At 63.5% G+C, this 17,185-nt stretch overlaps 17 non-coding genes across 17 annotated transcripts; all 17 read right to left on the bottom strand.

Annotated features, from left to right (window-relative positions):
* Window positions 1–806: 806 nt before the first annotated feature.
* On the bottom strand, window positions 807–997 carry LOC138235494 (U2 spliceosomal RNA). Its single transcript, XR_011188184.1, has one exon. It is a non-coding gene; the product is annotated as a U2 spliceosomal RNA (small nuclear RNA).
* An 817-nt stretch (window positions 998–1,814) lies between these two features.
* Window positions 1,815–2,005, bottom strand: LOC138235493 (U2 spliceosomal RNA). The gene has a single exon (XR_011188183.1). It is a non-coding gene; the product is annotated as a U2 spliceosomal RNA (small nuclear RNA).
* Window positions 2,006–2,824: 819 nt separating this feature from the next.
* Window positions 2,825–3,015, bottom strand: LOC138235491 (U2 spliceosomal RNA). The gene has a single exon (XR_011188181.1). It is a non-coding gene; the product is annotated as a U2 spliceosomal RNA (small nuclear RNA).
* Window positions 3,016–3,832: 817 nt separating this feature from the next.
* Window positions 3,833–4,023, bottom strand: LOC138235490 (U2 spliceosomal RNA). Its single transcript, XR_011188180.1, has one exon. It is a non-coding gene; the product is annotated as a U2 spliceosomal RNA (small nuclear RNA).
* Window positions 4,024–4,838: 815 nt separating this feature from the next.
* On the bottom strand, window positions 4,839–5,029 carry LOC138235489 (U2 spliceosomal RNA). The gene has a single exon (XR_011188178.1). It is a non-coding gene; the product is annotated as a U2 spliceosomal RNA (small nuclear RNA).
* Window positions 5,030–5,848: 819 nt separating this feature from the next.
* Window positions 5,849–6,039, bottom strand: LOC138235488 (U2 spliceosomal RNA). The gene has a single exon (XR_011188177.1). It is a non-coding gene; the product is annotated as a U2 spliceosomal RNA (small nuclear RNA).
* Window positions 6,040–6,858: 819 nt separating this feature from the next.
* Window positions 6,859–7,049, bottom strand: LOC138235487 (U2 spliceosomal RNA). Its single transcript, XR_011188176.1, has one exon. It is a non-coding gene; the product is annotated as a U2 spliceosomal RNA (small nuclear RNA).
* Window positions 7,050–7,862: 813 nt separating this feature from the next.
* Window positions 7,863–8,053, bottom strand: LOC138235486 (U2 spliceosomal RNA). The gene has a single exon (XR_011188175.1). It is a non-coding gene; the product is annotated as a U2 spliceosomal RNA (small nuclear RNA).
* An 819-nt stretch (window positions 8,054–8,872) lies between these two features.
* Window positions 8,873–9,063, bottom strand: LOC138235484 (U2 spliceosomal RNA). The gene has a single exon (XR_011188174.1). It is a non-coding gene; the product is annotated as a U2 spliceosomal RNA (small nuclear RNA).
* An 817-nt stretch (window positions 9,064–9,880) lies between these two features.
* LOC138235483 (U2 spliceosomal RNA) lies at window positions 9,881–10,071 on the bottom strand. The gene has a single exon (XR_011188173.1). It is a non-coding gene; the product is annotated as a U2 spliceosomal RNA (small nuclear RNA).
* Window positions 10,072–10,888: 817 nt separating this feature from the next.
* LOC138235482 (U2 spliceosomal RNA) lies at window positions 10,889–11,079 on the bottom strand. Its single transcript, XR_011188172.1, has one exon. It is a non-coding gene; the product is annotated as a U2 spliceosomal RNA (small nuclear RNA).
* Window positions 11,080–11,896: 817 nt separating this feature from the next.
* On the bottom strand, window positions 11,897–12,087 carry LOC138235481 (U2 spliceosomal RNA). Its single transcript, XR_011188171.1, has one exon. It is a non-coding gene; the product is annotated as a U2 spliceosomal RNA (small nuclear RNA).
* An 819-nt stretch (window positions 12,088–12,906) lies between these two features.
* Window positions 12,907–13,097, bottom strand: LOC138235517 (U2 spliceosomal RNA). The gene has a single exon (XR_011188207.1). It is a non-coding gene; the product is annotated as a U2 spliceosomal RNA (small nuclear RNA).
* Window positions 13,098–13,914: 817 nt separating this feature from the next.
* Window positions 13,915–14,105, bottom strand: LOC138235515 (U2 spliceosomal RNA). Its single transcript, XR_011188204.1, has one exon. It is a non-coding gene; the product is annotated as a U2 spliceosomal RNA (small nuclear RNA).
* An 817-nt stretch (window positions 14,106–14,922) lies between these two features.
* Window positions 14,923–15,113, bottom strand: LOC138235503 (U2 spliceosomal RNA). Its single transcript, XR_011188193.1, has one exon. It is a non-coding gene; the product is annotated as a U2 spliceosomal RNA (small nuclear RNA).
* An 819-nt stretch (window positions 15,114–15,932) lies between these two features.
* On the bottom strand, window positions 15,933–16,123 carry LOC138235492 (U2 spliceosomal RNA). The gene has a single exon (XR_011188182.1). It is a non-coding gene; the product is annotated as a U2 spliceosomal RNA (small nuclear RNA).
* Window positions 16,124–16,940: 817 nt separating this feature from the next.
* Window positions 16,941–17,131, bottom strand: LOC138235480 (U2 spliceosomal RNA). Its single transcript, XR_011188170.1, has one exon. It is a non-coding gene; the product is annotated as a U2 spliceosomal RNA (small nuclear RNA).
* Window positions 17,132–17,185: the final 54 nt, after the last annotated feature.

Here is a 17,185-nt window from a genome sequence, read left to right as displayed (position 1 = left end):
CGGCCTTGGGCGGGCGCGCGGGCGTCCGGCTGGCGCGCAGCGGCGCAGGCCGACGCCTCGGGAGCCCGGTCCGCACGCGGCTGCCGGCCGCCCGGACTCCGCTCTCCCCCTCTCTTGCCTGCCTGCTTGCTCGCCTGCCTGCCCGCCAGTCCCGGGCGGGGGCCCTGCTCTTGGATCTCCTGTCAACGGCCCGACAACGACCGCAGCCGCAGGGGGGCGCCAGCCGGCCGGCCTCCTTAGCTTAGGCCCCTCCCACCAGCAGCAGCTGTGCCGAGCGAGCTGCAAGCGAAAGCGGACCGTCGGCACCTGCGGGCAGAGGCAAGGGGCAGCGCTCTCTCGGGAGGGACGGGGACACACACACACACAGACGCGCGCGCCTGCCCGCCTGCCGGAAAAAAAGGAAGAAAAGGTGTATATACTAAGTTTTTTGGAGGGAAACCGCCCGGCTGTCGAAAGGGGCCCGCCTGCGAGGACGGGGACACACACACACACACACATACACACACACACACACACACACACACAAAAGCCACGCCTGCCTCCCTGGGAAAAGGCTGAAAAAACTAAGTTTTTTGGAGGGAAAACGCACGGGAGCCGAAAAGGGGGCCGGCCTGCTTGCCCAGAGAGTCGAGACGCGGGAAAGTGCACAGAGGGAGCACGGGAACGGAGACGGGGAGGGGGAGGGGGAGAGAGAGACACACAGATGGACGAGAGACGAGACCCGAGAAGAAGGAGCTCCAGTCCACCTCGCTTGCTTGCTTGCTTGCTTGCTTGCTAGCTACGTCTGTCTTTTCACCGCTGAGAGAAGGTGGTGCACCGCTCCCGGAGGCGCTGCAATACCGGGCCGATGCGTGGAGAGGACGGAGCAAGCTCCTGATCCAGCTCCCTGTTCCAAAAATCCGTTTAATATGTGGTCCCCCGATGGGGGACGTATCAGATATTAAACTGATAAGAACAGATACTACACTTGATCTTAGCCAAAAGGCCGAGAAGCGATGCCCGACGCCGGCCTTGGGCGGGCGCGCGGGCGTCCGGCTGGCGCGCAGCGGCGCAGGCCGACGCCTCGGGAGCCCGGTCCGCACGCGGCTGCCGGCCGCCCGGACTCCGCTCTCCCCCTCTCTTGCCTGCCTGCTTGCTCGCCTGCCTGCCCGCCAGTCCCGGGCGGGGGCCCTGCTCTTGGATCTCCTGTCAACGGCCCGACAACGACCGCAGCCGCAGGGGGGCGCCAGCCGGCCGGCCTCCTTAGCTTAGGCCCCTCCCACCAGCAGCAGCTGTGCCGAGCGAGCTGCAAGCGAAAGCGGACCGTCGGCACCTGCGGGCAGAGGCAAGGGGCAGCGCTCTCTCGGGAGGGACGGGGACACACACACACACAGACGCGCGCGCCTGCCCGCCTGCCGGAAAAAAAGGAAGAAAAGGTGTATATACTAAGTTTTTTGGAGGGAAACCGCCCGGCTGTCGAAAGGGGCCCGCCTGCGAGGACGGGGACACACACACACACACACACACATACACACACACACACACACACACACAAAAGCCACGCCTGCCTCCCTGGGAAAAGGCTGAAAAAACTAAGTTTTTTGGAGGGAAAACGCACGGGAGCCGAAAAGGGGGCCGGCCTGCTTGCCCAGAGAGTCGAGACGCGGGAAAGTGCACAGAGGGAGCACGGGAACGGAGACGGGGAGGGGGAGGGGGAGAGAGAGACACACAGATGGACGAGAGACGAGACCCGAGAAGAAGGAGCTCCAGTCCACCTCGCTTGCTTGCTTGCTTGCTTGCTTGCTAGCTACGTCTGTCTTTTCACCGCTGAGAGAAGGTGGTGCACCGCTCCCGGAGGCGCTGCAATACCGGGCCGATGCGTGGAGAGGACGGAGCAAGCTCCTGATCCAGCTCCCTGTTCCAAAAATCCGTTTAATATGTGGTCCCCCGATGGGGGACGTATCAGATATTAAACTGATAAGAACAGATACTACACTTGATCTTAGCCAAAAGGCCGAGAAGCGATGCCCGACGCCGGCCTTGGGCGGGCGCGCGGGCGTCCGGCTGGCGCGCAGCGGCGCAGGCCGACGCCTCGGGAGCCCGGTCCGCACGCGGCTGCCGGCCGCCCGGACTCCGCTCTCCCCCTCTCTTGCCTGCCTGCTTGCTCGCCTGCCTGCCCGCCAGTCCCGGGCGGGGGCCCTGCTCTTGGATCTCCTGTCAACGGCCCGACAACGACCGCAGCCGCAGGGGGGCGCCAGCCGGCCGGCCTCCTTAGCTTAGGCCCCTCCCACCAGCAGCAGCTGTGCCGAGCGAGCTGCAAGCGAAAGCGGACCGTCGGCACCTGCGGGCAGAGGCAAGGGGCAGCGCTCTCTCGGGAGGGACGGGGACACACACACACACAGACGCGCGCGCCTGCCCGCCTGCCGGAAAAAAAGGAAGAAAAGGTGTATATACTAAGTTTTTTGGAGGGAAACCGCCCGGCTGTCGAAAGGGGCCCGCCTGCGAGGACGGGGACACACACACACACACACACACATACACACACACACACACACACACACACAAAAGCCACGCCTGCCTCCCTGGGAAAAGGCTGAAAAAACTAAGTTTTTTGGAGGGAAAACGCACGGGAGCCGAAAAGGGGGCCGGCCTGCTTGCCCAGAGAGTCGAGACGCGGGAAAGTGCACAGAGGGAGCACGGGAACGGAGACGGGGAGGGGGAGGGGGAGAGAGAGACACACAGATGGACGAGAGACGAGACCCGAGAAGAAGGAGCTCCAGTCCACCTCGCTTGCTTGCTTGCTTGCTTGCTTGCTAGCTACGTCTGTCTTTTCACCGCTGAGAGAAGGTGGTGCACCGCTCCCGGAGGCGCTGCAATACCGGGCCGATGCGTGGAGAGGACGGAGCAAGCTCCTGATCCAGCTCCCTGTTCCAAAAATCCGTTTAATATGTGGTCCCCCGATGGGGGACGTATCAGATATTAAACTGATAAGAACAGATACTACACTTGATCTTAGCCAAAAGGCCGAGAAGCGATGCCCGACGCCGGCCTTGGGCGGGCGCGCGGGCGTCCGGCTGGCGCGCAGCGGCGCAGGCCGACGCCTCGGGAGCCCGGTCCGCACGCGGCTGCCGGCCGCCCGGACTCCGCTCTCCCCCTCTCTTGCCTGCCTGCTTGCTCGCCTGCCTGCCCGCCAGTCCCGGGCGGGGGCCCTGCTCTTGGATCTCCTGTCAACGGCCCGACAACGACCGCAGCCGCAGGGGGGCGCCAGCCGGCCGGCCTCCTTAGCTTAGGCCCCTCCCACCAGCAGCAGCTGTGCCGAGCGAGCTGCAAGCGAAAGCGGACCGTCGGCACCTGCGGGCAGAGGCAAGGGGCAGCGCTCTCTCGGGAGGGACGGGGACACACACACACACAGACGCGCGCGCCTGCCCGCCTGCCGGAAAAAAAGGAAGAAAAGGTGTATATACTAAGTTTTTTGGAGGGAAACCGCCCGGCTGTCGAAAGGGGCCCGCCTGCGAGGACGGGGACACACACACACACACACACACACATACACACACACACACACACACACAAAAGCCACGCCTGCCTCCCTGGGAAAAGGCTGAAAAAACTAAGTTTTTTGGAGGGAAAACGCACGGGAGCCGAAAAGGGGGCCGGCCTGCTTGCCCAGAGAGTCGAGACGCGGGAAAGTGCACAGAGGGAGCACGGGAACGGAGACGGGGAGGGGGAGGGGGAGAGAGAGACACACAGATGGACGAGAGACGAGACCCGAGAAGAAGGAGCTCCAGTCCACCTCGCTTGCTTGCTTGCTTGCTTGCTTGCTAGCTACGTCTGTCTTTTCACCGCTGAGAGAAGGTGGTGCACCGCTCCCGGAGGCGCTGCAATACCGGGCCGATGCGTGGAGAGGACGGAGCAAGCTCCTGATCCAGCTCCCTGTTCCAAAAATCCGTTTAATATGTGGTCCCCCGATGGGGGACGTATCAGATATTAAACTGATAAGAACAGATACTACACTTGATCTTAGCCAAAAGGCCGAGAAGCGATGCCCGACGCCGGCCTTGGGCGGGCGCGCGGGCGTCCGGCTGGCGCGCAGCGGCGCAGGCCGACGCCTCGGGAGCCCGGTCCGCACGCGGCTGCCGGCCGCCCGGACTCCGCTCTCCCCCTCTCTTGCCTGCCTGCTTGCTCGCCTGCCTGCCCGCCAGTCCCGGGCGGGGGCCCTGCTCTTGGATCTCCTGTCAACGGCCCGACAACGACCGCAGCCGCAGGGGGGCGCCAGCCGGCCGGCCTCCTTAGCTTAGGCCCCTCCCACCAGCAGCAGCTGTGCCGAGCGAGCTGCAAGCGAAAGCGGACCGTCGGCACCTGCGGGCAGAGGCAAGGGGCAGCGCTCTCTCGGGAGGGACGGGGACACACACACACACAGACGCGCGCGCCTGCCCGCCTGCCGGAAAAAAAGGAAGAAAAGGTGTATATACTAAGTTTTTTGGAGGGAAACCGCCCGGCTGTCGAAAGGGGCCCGCCTGCGAGGACGGGGACACACACACACACACACACACACACATACACACACACACACACACAAAAGCCACGCCTGCCTCCCTGGGAAAAGGCTGAAAAAACTAAGTTTTTTGGAGGGAAAACGCACGGGAGCCGAAAAGGGGGCCGGCCTGCTTGCCCAGAGAGTCGAGACGCGGGAAAGTGCACAGAGGGAGCACGGGAACGGAGACGGGGAGGGGGAGGGGGAGAGAGAGACACACAGATGGACGAGAGACGAGACCCGAGAAGAAGGAGCTCCAGTCCACCTCGCTTGCTTGCTTGCTTGCTTGCTTGCTAGCTACGTCTGTCTTTTCACCGCTGAGAGAAGGTGGTGCACCGCTCCCGGAGGCGCTGCAATACCGGGCCGATGCGTGGAGAGGACGGAGCAAGCTCCTGATCCAGCTCCCTGTTCCAAAAATCCGTTTAATATGTGGTCCCCCGATGGGGGACGTATCAGATATTAAACTGATAAGAACAGATACTACACTTGATCTTAGCCAAAAGGCCGAGAAGCGATGCCCGACGCCGGCCTTGGGCGGGCGCGCGGGCGTCCGGCTGGCGCGCAGCGGCGCAGGCCGACGCCTCGGGAGCCCGGTCCGCACGCGGCTGCCGGCCGCCCGGACTCCGCTCTCCCCCTCTCTTGCCTGCCTGCTTGCTCGCCTGCCTGCCCGCCAGTCCCGGGCGGGGGCCCTGCTCTTGGATCTCCTGTCAACGGCCCGACAACGACCGCAGCCGCAGGGGGGCGCCAGCCGGCCGGCCTCCTTAGCTTAGGCCCCTCCCACCAGCAGCAGCTGTGCCGAGCGAGCTGCAAGCGAAAGCGGACCGTCGGCACCTGCGGGCAGAGGCAAGGGGCAGCGCTCTCTCGGGAGGGACGGGGACACACACACACACAGACGCGCGCGCCTGCCCGCCTGCCGGAAAAAAAGGAAGAAAAGGTGTATATACTAAGTTTTTTGGAGGGAAACCGCCCGGCTGTCGAAAGGGGCCCGCCTGCGAGGACGGGGACACACACACACACACACACACACATACACACACACACACACACACACACAAAAGCCACGCCTGCCTCCCTGGGAAAAGGCTGAAAAAACTAAGTTTTTTGGAGGGAAAACGCACGGGAGCCGAAAAGGGGGCCGGCCTGCTTGCCCAGAGAGTCGAGACGCGGGAAAGTGCACAGAGGGAGCACGGGAACGGAGACGGGGAGGGGGAGGGGGAGAGAGAGACACACAGATGGACGAGAGACGAGACCCGAGAAGAAGGAGCTCCAGTCCACCTCGCTTGCTTGCTTGCTTGCTTGCTTGCTAGCTACGTCTGTCTTTTCACCGCTGAGAGAAGGTGGTGCACCGCTCCCGGAGGCGCTGCAATACCGGGCCGATGCGTGGAGAGGACGGAGCAAGCTCCTGATCCAGCTCCCTGTTCCAAAAATCCGTTTAATATGTGGTCCCCCGATGGGGGACGTATCAGATATTAAACTGATAAGAACAGATACTACACTTGATCTTAGCCAAAAGGCCGAGAAGCGATGCCCGACGCCGGCCTTGGGCGGGCGCGCGGGCGTCCGGCTGGCGCGCAGCGGCGCAGGCCGACGCCTCGGGAGCCCGGTCCGCACGCGGCTGCCGGCCGCCCGGACTCCGCTCTCCCCCTCTCTTGCCTGCCTGCTTGCTCGCCTGCCTGCCCGCCAGTCCCGGGCGGGGGCCCTGCTCTTGGATCTCCTGTCAACGGCCCGACAACGACCGCAGCCGCAGGGGGGCGCCAGCCGGCCGGCCTCCTTAGCTTAGGCCCCTCCCACCAGCAGCAGCTGTGCCGAGCGAGCTGCAAGCGAAAGCGGACCGTCGGCACCTGCGGGCAGAGGCAAGGGGCAGCGCTCTCTCGGGAGGGACGGGGACACACACACACACAGACGCGCGCGCCTGCCCGCCTGCCGGAAAAAAAGGAAGAAAAGGTGTATATACTAAGTTTTTTGGAGGGAAACCGCCCGGCTGTCGAAAGGGGCCCGCCTGCGAGGACGGGGACACACACACACACACACACACACACATACACACACACACACACACACACAAAAGCCACGCCTGCCTCCCTGGGAAAAGGCTGAAAAAACTAAGTTTTTTGGAGGGAAAACGCACGGGAGCCGAAAAGGGGGCCGGCCTGCTTGCCCAGAGAGTCGAGACGCGGGAAAGTGCACAGAGGGAGCACGGGAACGGAGACGGGGAGGGGGAGGGGGAGAGAGAGACACACAGATGGACGAGAGACGAGACCCGAGAAGAAGGAGCTCCAGTCCACCTCGCTTGCTTGCTTGCTTGCTTGCTTGCTAGCTACGTCTGTCTTTTCACCGCTGAGAGAAGGTGGTGCACCGCTCCCGGAGGCGCTGCAATACCGGGCCGATGCGTGGAGAGGACGGAGCAAGCTCCTGATCCAGCTCCCTGTTCCAAAAATCCGTTTAATATGTGGTCCCCCGATGGGGGACGTATCAGATATTAAACTGATAAGAACAGATACTACACTTGATCTTAGCCAAAAGGCCGAGAAGCGATGCCCGACGCCGGCCTTGGGCGGGCGCGCGGGCGTCCGGCTGGCGCGCAGCGGCGCAGGCCGACGCCTCGGGAGCCCGGTCCGCACGCGGCTGCCGGCCGCCCGCCGCTCTCCCCCTCTCTTGCCTGCCTGCTTGCTCGCCTGCCTGCCCGCCAGTCCCGGGCGGGGGCCCTGCTCTTGGATCTCCTGTCAACGGCCCGACAACGACCGCAGCCGCAGGGGGGCGCCAGCCGGCCGGCCTCCTTAGCTTAGGCCCCTCCCACCAGCAGCAGCTGTGCCGAGCGAGCTGCAAGCGAAAGCGGACCGTCGGCACCTGCGGGCAGAGGCAAGGGGCAGCGCTCTCTCGGGAGGGACGGGGACACACACACACACAGACGCGCGCGCCTGCCCGCCTGCCGGAAAAAAAGGAAGAAAAGGTGTATATACTAAGTTTTTTGGAGGGAAACCGCCCGGCTGTCGAAAGGGGCCCGCCTGCGAGGACGGGGACACACACACACACACACACATACACACACACACACACACACACACACAAAAGCCACGCCTGCCTCCCTGGGAAAAGGCTGAAAAAACTAAGTTTTTTGGAGGGAAAACGCACGGGAGCCGAAAAGGGGGCCGGCCTGCTTGCCCAGAGAGTCGAGACGCGGGAAAGTGCACAGAGGGAGCACGGGAACGGAGACGGGGAGGGGGAGGGGGAGAGAGAGACACACAGATGGACGAGAGACGAGACCCGAGAAGAAGGAGCTCCAGTCCACCTCGCTTGCTTGCTTGCTTGCTTGCTTGCTAGCTACGTCTGTCTTTTCACCGCTGAGAGAAGGTGGTGCACCGCTCCCGGAGGCGCTGCAATACCGGGCCGATGCGTGGAGAGGACGGAGCAAGCTCCTGATCCAGCTCCCTGTTCCAAAAATCCGTTTAATATGTGGTCCCCCGATGGGGGACGTATCAGATATTAAACTGATAAGAACAGATACTACACTTGATCTTAGCCAAAAGGCCGAGAAGCGATGCCCGACGCCGGCCTTGGGCGGGCGCGCGGGCGTCCGGCTGGCGCGCAGCGGCGCAGGCCGACGCCTCGGGAGCCCGGTCCGCACGCGGCTGCCGGCCGCCCGGACTCCGCTCTCCCCCTCTCTTGCCTGCCTGCTTGCTCGCCTGCCTGCCCGCCAGTCCCGGGCGGGGGCCCTGCTCTTGGATCTCCTGTCAACGGCCCGACAACGACCGCAGCCGCAGGGGGGCGCCAGCCGGCCGGCCTCCTTAGCTTAGGCCCCTCCCACCAGCAGCAGCTGTGCCGAGCGAGCTGCAAGCGAAAGCGGACCGTCGGCACCTGCGGGCAGAGGCAAGGGGCAGCGCTCTCTCGGGAGGGACGGGGACACACACACACACAGACGCGCGCGCCTGCCCGCCTGCCGGAAAAAAAGGAAGAAAAGGTGTATATACTAAGTTTTTTGGAGGGAAACCGCCCGGCTGTCGAAAGGGGCCCGCCTGCGAGGACGGGGACACACACACACACACACACACATACACACACACACACACACACACACACAAAAGCCACGCCTGCCTCCCTGGGAAAAGGCTGAAAAAACTAAGTTTTTTGGAGGGAAAACGCACGGGAGCCGAAAAGGGGGCCGGCCTGCTTGCCCAGAGAGTCGAGACGCGGGAAAGTGCACAGAGGGAGCACGGGAACGGAGACGGGGAGGGGGAGGGGGAGAGAGAGACACACAGATGGACGAGAGACGAGACCCGAGAAGAAGGAGCTCCAGTCCACCTCGCTTGCTTGCTTGCTTGCTTGCTTGCTAGCTACGTCTGTCTTTTCACCGCTGAGAGAAGGTGGTGCACCGCTCCCGGAGGCGCTGCAATACCGGGCCGATGCGTGGAGAGGACGGAGCAAGCTCCTGATCCAGCTCCCTGTTCCAAAAATCCGTTTAATATGTGGTCCCCCGATGGGGGACGTATCAGATATTAAACTGATAAGAACAGATACTACACTTGATCTTAGCCAAAAGGCCGAGAAGCGATGCCCGACGCCGGCCTTGGGCGGGCGCGCGGGCGTCCGGCTGGCGCGCAGCGGCGCAGGCCGACGCCTCGGGAGCCCGGTCCGCACGCGGCTGCCGGCCGCCCGGACTCCGCTCTCCCCCTCTCTTGCCTGCCTGCTTGCTCGCCTGCCTGCCCGCCAGTCCCGGGCGGGGGCCCTGCTCTTGGATCTCCTGTCAACGGCCCGACAACGACCGCAGCCGCAGGGGGGCGCCAGCCGGCCGGCCTCCTTAGCTTAGGCCCCTCCCACCAGCAGCAGCTGTGCCGAGCGAGCTGCAAGCGAAAGCGGACCGTCGGCACCTGCGGGCAGAGGCAAGGGGCAGCGCTCTCTCGGGAGGGACGGGGACACACACACACACAGACGCGCGCGCCTGCCCGCCTGCCGGAAAAAAAGGAAGAAAAGGTGTATATACTAAGTTTTTTGGAGGGAAACCGCCCGGCTGTCGAAAGGGGCCCGCCTGCGAGGACGGGGACACACACACACACACACACACACACATACACACACACACACACACACAAAAGCCACGCCTGCCTCCCTGGGAAAAGGCTGAAAAAACTAAGTTTTTTGGAGGGAAAACGCACGGGAGCCGAAAAGGGGGCCGGCCTGCTTGCCCAGAGAGTCGAGACGCGGGAAAGTGCACAGAGGGAGCACGGGAACGGAGACGGGGAGGGGGAGGGGGAGAGAGAGACACACAGATGGACGAGAGACGAGACCCGAGAAGAAGGAGCTCCAGTCCACCTCGCTTGCTTGCTTGCTTGCTTGCTTGCTAGCTACGTCTGTCTTTTCACCGCTGAGAGAAGGTGGTGCACCGCTCCCGGAGGCGCTGCAATACCGGGCCGATGCGTGGAGAGGACGGAGCAAGCTCCTGATCCAGCTCCCTGTTCCAAAAATCCGTTTAATATGTGGTCCCCCGATGGGGGACGTATCAGATATTAAACTGATAAGAACAGATACTACACTTGATCTTAGCCAAAAGGCCGAGAAGCGATGCCCGACGCCGGCCTTGGGCGGGCGCGCGGGCGTCCGGCTGGCGCGCAGCGGCGCAGGCCGACGCCTCGGGAGCCCGGTCCGCACGCGGCTGCCGGCCGCCCGGACTCCGCTCTCCCCCTCTCTTGCCTGCCTGCTTGCTCGCCTGCCTGCCCGCCAGTCCCGGGCGGGGGCCCTGCTCTTGGATCTCCTGTCAACGGCCCGACAACGACCGCAGCCGCAGGGGGGCGCCAGCCGGCCGGCCTCCTTAGCTTAGGCCCCTCCCACCAGCAGCAGCTGTGCCGAGCGAGCTGCAAGCGAAAGCGGACCGTCGGCACCTGCGGGCAGAGGCAAGGGGCAGCGCTCTCTCGGGAGGGACGGGGACACACACACACACAGACGCGCGCGCCTGCCCGCCTGCCGGAAAAAAAGGAAGAAAAGGTGTATATACTAAGTTTTTTGGAGGGAAACCGCCCGGCTGTCGAAAGGGGCCCGCCTGCGAGGACGGGGACACACACACACACACACACACATACACACACACACACACACACACACAAAAGCCACGCCTGCCTCCCTGGGAAAAGGCTGAAAAAACTAAGTTTTTTGGAGGGAAAACGCACGGGAGCCGAAAAGGGGGCCGGCCTGCTTGCCCAGAGAGTCGAGACGCGGGAAAGTGCACAGAGGGAGCACGGGAACGGAGACGGGGAGGGGGAGGGGGAGAGAGAGACACACAGATGGACGAGAGACGAGACCCGAGAAGAAGGAGCTCCAGTCCACCTCGCTTGCTTGCTTGCTTGCTTGCTTGCTAGCTACGTCTGTCTTTTCACCGCTGAGAGAAGGTGGTGCACCGCTCCCGGAGGCGCTGCAATACCGGGCCGATGCGTGGAGAGGACGGAGCAAGCTCCTGATCCAGCTCCCTGTTCCAAAAATCCGTTTAATATGTGGTCCCCCGATGGGGGACGTATCAGATATTAAACTGATAAGAACAGATACTACACTTGATCTTAGCCAAAAGGCCGAGAAGCGATGCCCGACGCCGGCCTTGGGCGGGCGCGCGGGCGTCCGGCTGGCGCGCAGCGGCGCAGGCCGACGCCTCGGGAGCCCGGTCCGCACGCGGCTGCCGGCCGCCCGGACTCCGCTCTCCCCCTCTCTTGCCTGCCTGCTTGCTCGCCTGCCTGCCCGCCAGTCCCGGGCGGGGGCCCTGCTCTTGGATCTCCTGTCAACGGCCCGACAACGACCGCAGCCGCAGGGGGGCGCCAGCCGGCCGGCCTCCTTAGCTTAGGCCCCTCCCACCAGCAGCAGCTGTGCCGAGCGAGCTGCAAGCGAAAGCGGACCGTCGGCACCTGCGGGCAGAGGCAAGGGGCAGCGCTCTCTCGGGAGGGACGGGGACACACACACACACAGACGCGCGCGCCTGCCCGCCTGCCGGAAAAAAAGGAAGAAAAGGTGTATATACTAAGTTTTTTGGAGGGAAACCGCCCGGCTGTCGAAAGGGGCCCGCCTGCGAGGACGGGGACACACACACACACACACACACATACACACACACACACACACACACACAAAAGCCACGCCTGCCTCCCTGGGAAAAGGCTGAAAAAACTAAGTTTTTTGGAGGGAAAACGCACGGGAGCCGAAAAGGGGGCCGGCCTGCTTGCCCAGAGAGTCGAGACGCGGGAAAGTGCACAGAGGGAGCACGGGAACGGAGACGGGGAGGGGGAGGGGGAGAGAGAGACACACAGATGGACGAGAGACGAGACCCGAGAAGAAGGAGCTCCAGTCCACCTCGCTTGCTTGCTTGCTTGCTTGCTTGCTAGCTACGTCTGTCTTTTCACCGCTGAGAGAAGGTGGTGCACCGCTCCCGGAGGCGCTGCAATACCGGGCCGATGCGTGGAGAGGACGGAGCAAGCTCCTGATCCAGCTCCCTGTTCCAAAAATCCGTTTAATATGTGGTCCCCCGATGGGGGACGTATCAGATATTAAACTGATAAGAACAGATACTACACTTGATCTTAGCCAAAAGGCCGAGAAGCGATGCCCGACGCCGGCCTTGGGCGGGCGCGCGGGCGTCCGGCTGGCGCGCAGCGGCGCAGGCCGACGCCTCGGGAGCCCGGTCCGCACGCGGCTGCCGGCCGCCCGGACTCCGCTCTCCCCCTCTCTTGCCTGCCTGCTTGCTCGCCTGCCTGCCCGCCAGTCCCGGGCGGGGGCCCTGCTCTTGGATCTCCTGTCAACGGCCCGACAACGACCGCAGCCGCAGGGGGGCGCCAGCCGGCCGGCCTCCTTAGCTTAGGCCCCTCCCACCAGCAGCAGCTGTGCCGAGCGAGCTGCAAGCGAAAGCGGACCGTCGGCACCTGCGGGCAGAGGCAAGGGGCAGCGCTCTCTCGGGAGGGACGGGGACACACACACACACAGACGCGCGCGCCTGCCCGCCTGCCGGAAAAAAAGGAAGAAAAGGTGTATATACTAAGTTTTTTGGAGGGAAACCGCCCGGCTGTCGAAAGGGGCCCGCCTGCGAGGACGGGGACACACACACACACACACACACACATACACACACACACACACACACACACAAAAGCCACGCCTGCCTCCCTGGGAAAAGGCTGAAAAAACTAAGTTTTTTGGAGGGAAAACGCACGGGAGCCGAAAAGGGGGCCGGCCTGCTTGCCCAGAGAGTCGAGACGCGGGAAAGTGCACAGAGGGAGCACGGGAACGGAGACGGGGAGGGGGAGGGGGAGAGAGAGACACACAGATGGACGAGAGACGAGACCCGAGAAGAAGGAGCTCCAGTCCACCTCGCTTGCTTGCTTGCTTGCTTGCTTGCTAGCTACGTCTGTCTTTTCACCGCTGAGAGAAGGTGGTGCACCGCTCCCGGAGGCGCTGCAATACCGGGCCGATGCGTGGAGAGGACGGAGCAAGCTCCTGATCCAGCTCCCTGTTCCAAAAATCCGTTTAATATGTGGTCCCCCGATGGGGGACGTATCAGATATTAAACTGATAAGAACAGATACTACACTTGATCTTAGCCAAAAGGCCGAGAAGCGATGCCCGACGCCGGCCTTGGGCGGGCGCGCGGGCGTCCGGCTGGCGCGCAGCGGCGCAGGCCGACGCCTCGGGAGCCCGGTCCGCACGCGGCTGCCGGCCGCCCGGACTCCGCTCTCCCCCTCTCTTGCCTGCCTGCTTGCTCGCCTGCCTGCCCGCCAGTCCCGGGCGGGGGCCCTGCTCTTGGATCTCCTGTCAACGGCCCGACAACGACCGCAGCCGCAGGGGGGCGCCAGCCGGCCGGCCTCCTTAGCTTAGGCCCCTCCCACCAGCAGCAGCTGTGCCGAGCGAGCTGCAAGCGAAAGCGGACCGTCGGCACCTGCGGGCAGAGGCAAGGGGCAGCGCTCTCTCGGGAGGGACGGGGACACACACACACACAGACGCGCGCGCCTGCCCGCCTGCCGGAAAAAAAGGAAGAAAAGGTGTATATACTAAGTTTTTTGGAGGGAAACCGCCCGGCTGTCGAAAGGGGCCCGCCTGCGAGGACGGGGACACACACACACACACACACACATACACACACACACACACACACACACAAAAGCCACGCCTGCCTCCCTGGGAAAAGGCTGAAAAAACTAAGTTTTTTGGAGGGAAAACGCACGGGAGCCGAAAAGGGGGCCGGCCTGCTTGCCCAGAGAGTCGAGACGCGGGAAAGTGCACAGAGGGAGCACGGGAACGGAGACGGGGAGGGGGAGGGGGAGAGAGAGACACACAGATGGACGAGAGACGAGACCCGAGAAGAAGGAGCTCCAGTCCACCTCGCTTGCTTGCTTGCTTGCTTGCTTGCTAGCTACGTCTGTCTTTTCACCGCTGAGAGAAGGTGGTGCACCGCTCCCGGAGGCGCTGCAATACCGGGCCGATGCGTGGAGAGGACGGAGCAAGCTCCTGATCCAGCTCCCTGTTCCAAAAATCCGTTTAATATGTGGTCCCCCGATGGGGGACGTATCAGATATTAAACTGATAAGAACAGATACTACACTTGATCTTAGCCAAAAGGCCGAGAAGCGATGCCCGACGCCGGCCTTGGGCGGGCGCGCGGGCGTCCGGCTGGCGCGCAGCGGCGCAGGCCGACGCCTCGGGAGCCCGGTCCGCACGCGGCTGCCGGCCGCCCGGACTCCGCTCTCCCCCTCTCTTGCCTGCCTGCTTGCTCGCCTGCCTGCCCGCCAGTCCCGGGCGGGGGCCCTGCTCTTGGATCTCCTGTCAACGGCCCGACAACGACCGCAGCCGCAGGGGGGCGCCAGCCGGCCGGCCTCCTTAGCTTAGGCCCCTCCCACCAGCAGCAGCTGTGCCGAGCGAGCTGCAAGCGAAAGCGGACCGTCGGCACCTGCGGGCAGAGGCAAGGGGCAGCGCTCTCTCGGGAGGGACGGGGACACACACACACACAGACGCGCGCGCCTGCCCGCCTGCCGGAAAAAAAGGAAGAAAAGGTGTATATACTAAGTTTTTTGGAGGGAAACCGCCCGGCTGTCGAAAGGGGCCCGCCTGCGAGGACGGGGACACACACACACACACACACACACATACACACACACACACACACACACAAAAGCCACGCCTGCCTCCCTGGGAAAAGGCTGAAAAAACTAAGTTTTTTGGAGGGAAAACGCACGGGAGCCGAAAAGGGGGCCGGCCTGCTTGCCCAGAGAGTCGAGACGCGGGAAAGTGCACAGAGGGAGCACGGGAACGGAGACGGGGAGGGGGAGGGGGAGAGAGAGACACACAGATGGACGAGAGACGAGACCCGAGAAGAAGGAGCTCCAGTCCACCTCGCTTGCTTGCTTGCTTGCTTGCTTGCTAGCTACGTCTGTCTTTTCACCGCTGAGAGAAGGTGGTGCACCGCTCCCGGAGGCGCTGCAATACCGGGCCGATGCGTGGAGAGGACGGAGCAAGCTCCTGATCCAGCTCCCTGTTCCAAAAATCCGTTTAATATGTGGTCCCCCGATGGGGGACGTATCAGATATTAAACTGATAAGAACAGATACTACACTTGATCTTAGCCAAAAGGCCGAGAAGCGATGCCCGACGCCGGCCTTGGGCGGGCGCGCGGGCGTCCGGCTGGCGCGCAGCGGCGCAGGCCGACGCCTCGGGAGCCCGGTCCGCACGCGGCTGCCGGCCGCCCGGACTCCGCTCTCCCCCTCTCTTGCCTGCCTGCTTGCTCGCCTGCCTGCCCGCCAGTCCCGGGCGGGGGCCCTGCTCTTGGATCTCCTGTCAACGGCCCGACAACGACCGCAGCCGCAGGGGGGCGCCAGCCGGCCGGCCTCCTTAGCTTAGGCCCCTCCCACCAGCAGCAGCTGTGCCGAGCGAGCTGCAAGCGAAAGCGGACCGTCGGCACCTGCGGGCAGAGGCAAGGGGCAGCGCTCTCTCGGGAGGGACGGGGACACACACACACACAGACGCGCGCGCCTGCCCGCCTGCCGGAAAAAAAGGAAGAAAAGGTGTATATACTAAGTTTTTTGGAGGGAAACCGCCCGGCTGTCGAAAGGGGCCCGCCTGCGAGGACGGGGACACACACACACACACACACACACACACATACACACACACACACACACACAAAAGCCACGCCTGCCTCCCTGGGAAAAGGCTGAAAAAACTAAGTTTTTTGGAGGGAAAACGCACGGGAGCCGAAAAGGGGGCCGGCCTGCTTGCCCAGAGAGTCGAGACGCGGGAAAGTGCACAGAGGGAGCACGGGAACGGAGACGGGGAGGGGGAGGGGGAGAGAGAGACACACAGATGGACGAGAGACGAGACCCGAGAAGAAGGAGCTCCAGTCCACCTCGCTTGCTTGCTTGCTTGCTTGCTTGCTAGCTACGTCTGTCTTTTCACCGCTGAGAGAAGGTGGTGCACCGCTCCCGGAGGCGCTGCAATACCGGGCCGATGCGTGGAGAGGACGGAGCAAGCTCCTGATCCAGCTCCCTGTTCCAAAAATCCGTTTAATATGTGGTCCCCCGATGGGGGACGTATCAGATATTAAACTGATAAGAACAGATACTACACTTGATCTTAGCCAAAAGGCCGAGAAGCGATGCCCGACGCCGGCCTTGGGCGGGCGCGCGGGCGTCCGGCTGGCGCGCAGCGGCGCAGGCCGACGCCTCGGGAGCCCGGTCCGCACGCGGCTGCCGGCCGCCCGGACTCCGCTCTCCCCCTCTCTTGCCTGCCTGCTTGCTCGCCTGCCTGCCCGCCAGTCCCGGGCGGGGGCCCTGCTCTTGGATCTCCTGTCAACGGCCCGACAACGACCGCAGCCGCAGGGGGGCGCCAGCCGGCCGGCCTCCTTAGCTTAGGCCCCTCCCACCAGCAGCAGCTGTGCCGAGCGAGCTGCAAGCGAAAGCGGACCGTCGGCACCTGCGGGCAGAGGCAAGGGGCAGCGCTCTCTCGGGAGGGACGGGGACACACACACACACAGACGCGCGCGCCTGCCCGCCTGCCGGAAAAAAAGGAAGAAAAGGTGTATATACTAAGTTTTTTGGAGGGAAACCGCCCGGCTGTCGAAAGGGGCCCGCCTGCGAGGACGGGGACACACACACACACACACACATACACACACACACACACACACACACACAAAAGCCACGCCTGCCTCCCTGGGAAAAGGCTGAAAAAACTAAGTTTTTTGGAGGGAAAACGCACGGGAGCCGAAAAGGGGGCCGGCCTGCTTGCCCAGAGAGTCGAGACGCGGGAAAGTGCACAGAGGGAGCACGGGAACGGAGACGGGGAGGGGGAGGGGGAGAGAGAGACACACAGATGGACGAGAGACGAGACCCGAGAAGAAGGAGCTCCAGTCCACCTCGCTTGCTTGCTTGCTTGCTTGCTTGCTAGCTACGTCTGTCTTTTCACCGCTGAGAGAAGGTGGTGCACCGCTCCCGGAGGCGCTGCAATACCGGGCCGATGCGTGGAGAGGACGGAGCAAGCTCCTGATCCAGCTCCCTGTTCCAAAAATCCGTTTAATATGTGGTCCCCCGATGGGGGACGTATCAGATATTAAACTGATAAGAACAGATACTACACTTGATCTTAGCCAAAAGGCCGAGAAGCGATGCCCGACGCCGGCCTTGGGCGGGCGCGCGGGCGTCCGGCTGGCGCGCAGCGGCG

The sequence above is a fragment of the Lepisosteus oculatus genome, unplaced genomic scaffold (genome assembly GCF_040954835.1).
Source record: "Lepisosteus oculatus isolate fLepOcu1 unplaced genomic scaffold, fLepOcu1.hap2 HAP2_SCAFFOLD_807, whole genome shotgun sequence".
Lineage (NCBI taxonomy): Eukaryota > Metazoa > Chordata > Actinopteri > Semionotiformes > Lepisosteidae > Lepisosteus > Lepisosteus oculatus.
Note: the sequence above shows the minus strand (reverse complement) of the source record. Positions and strands in the feature narration are given on the sequence as shown.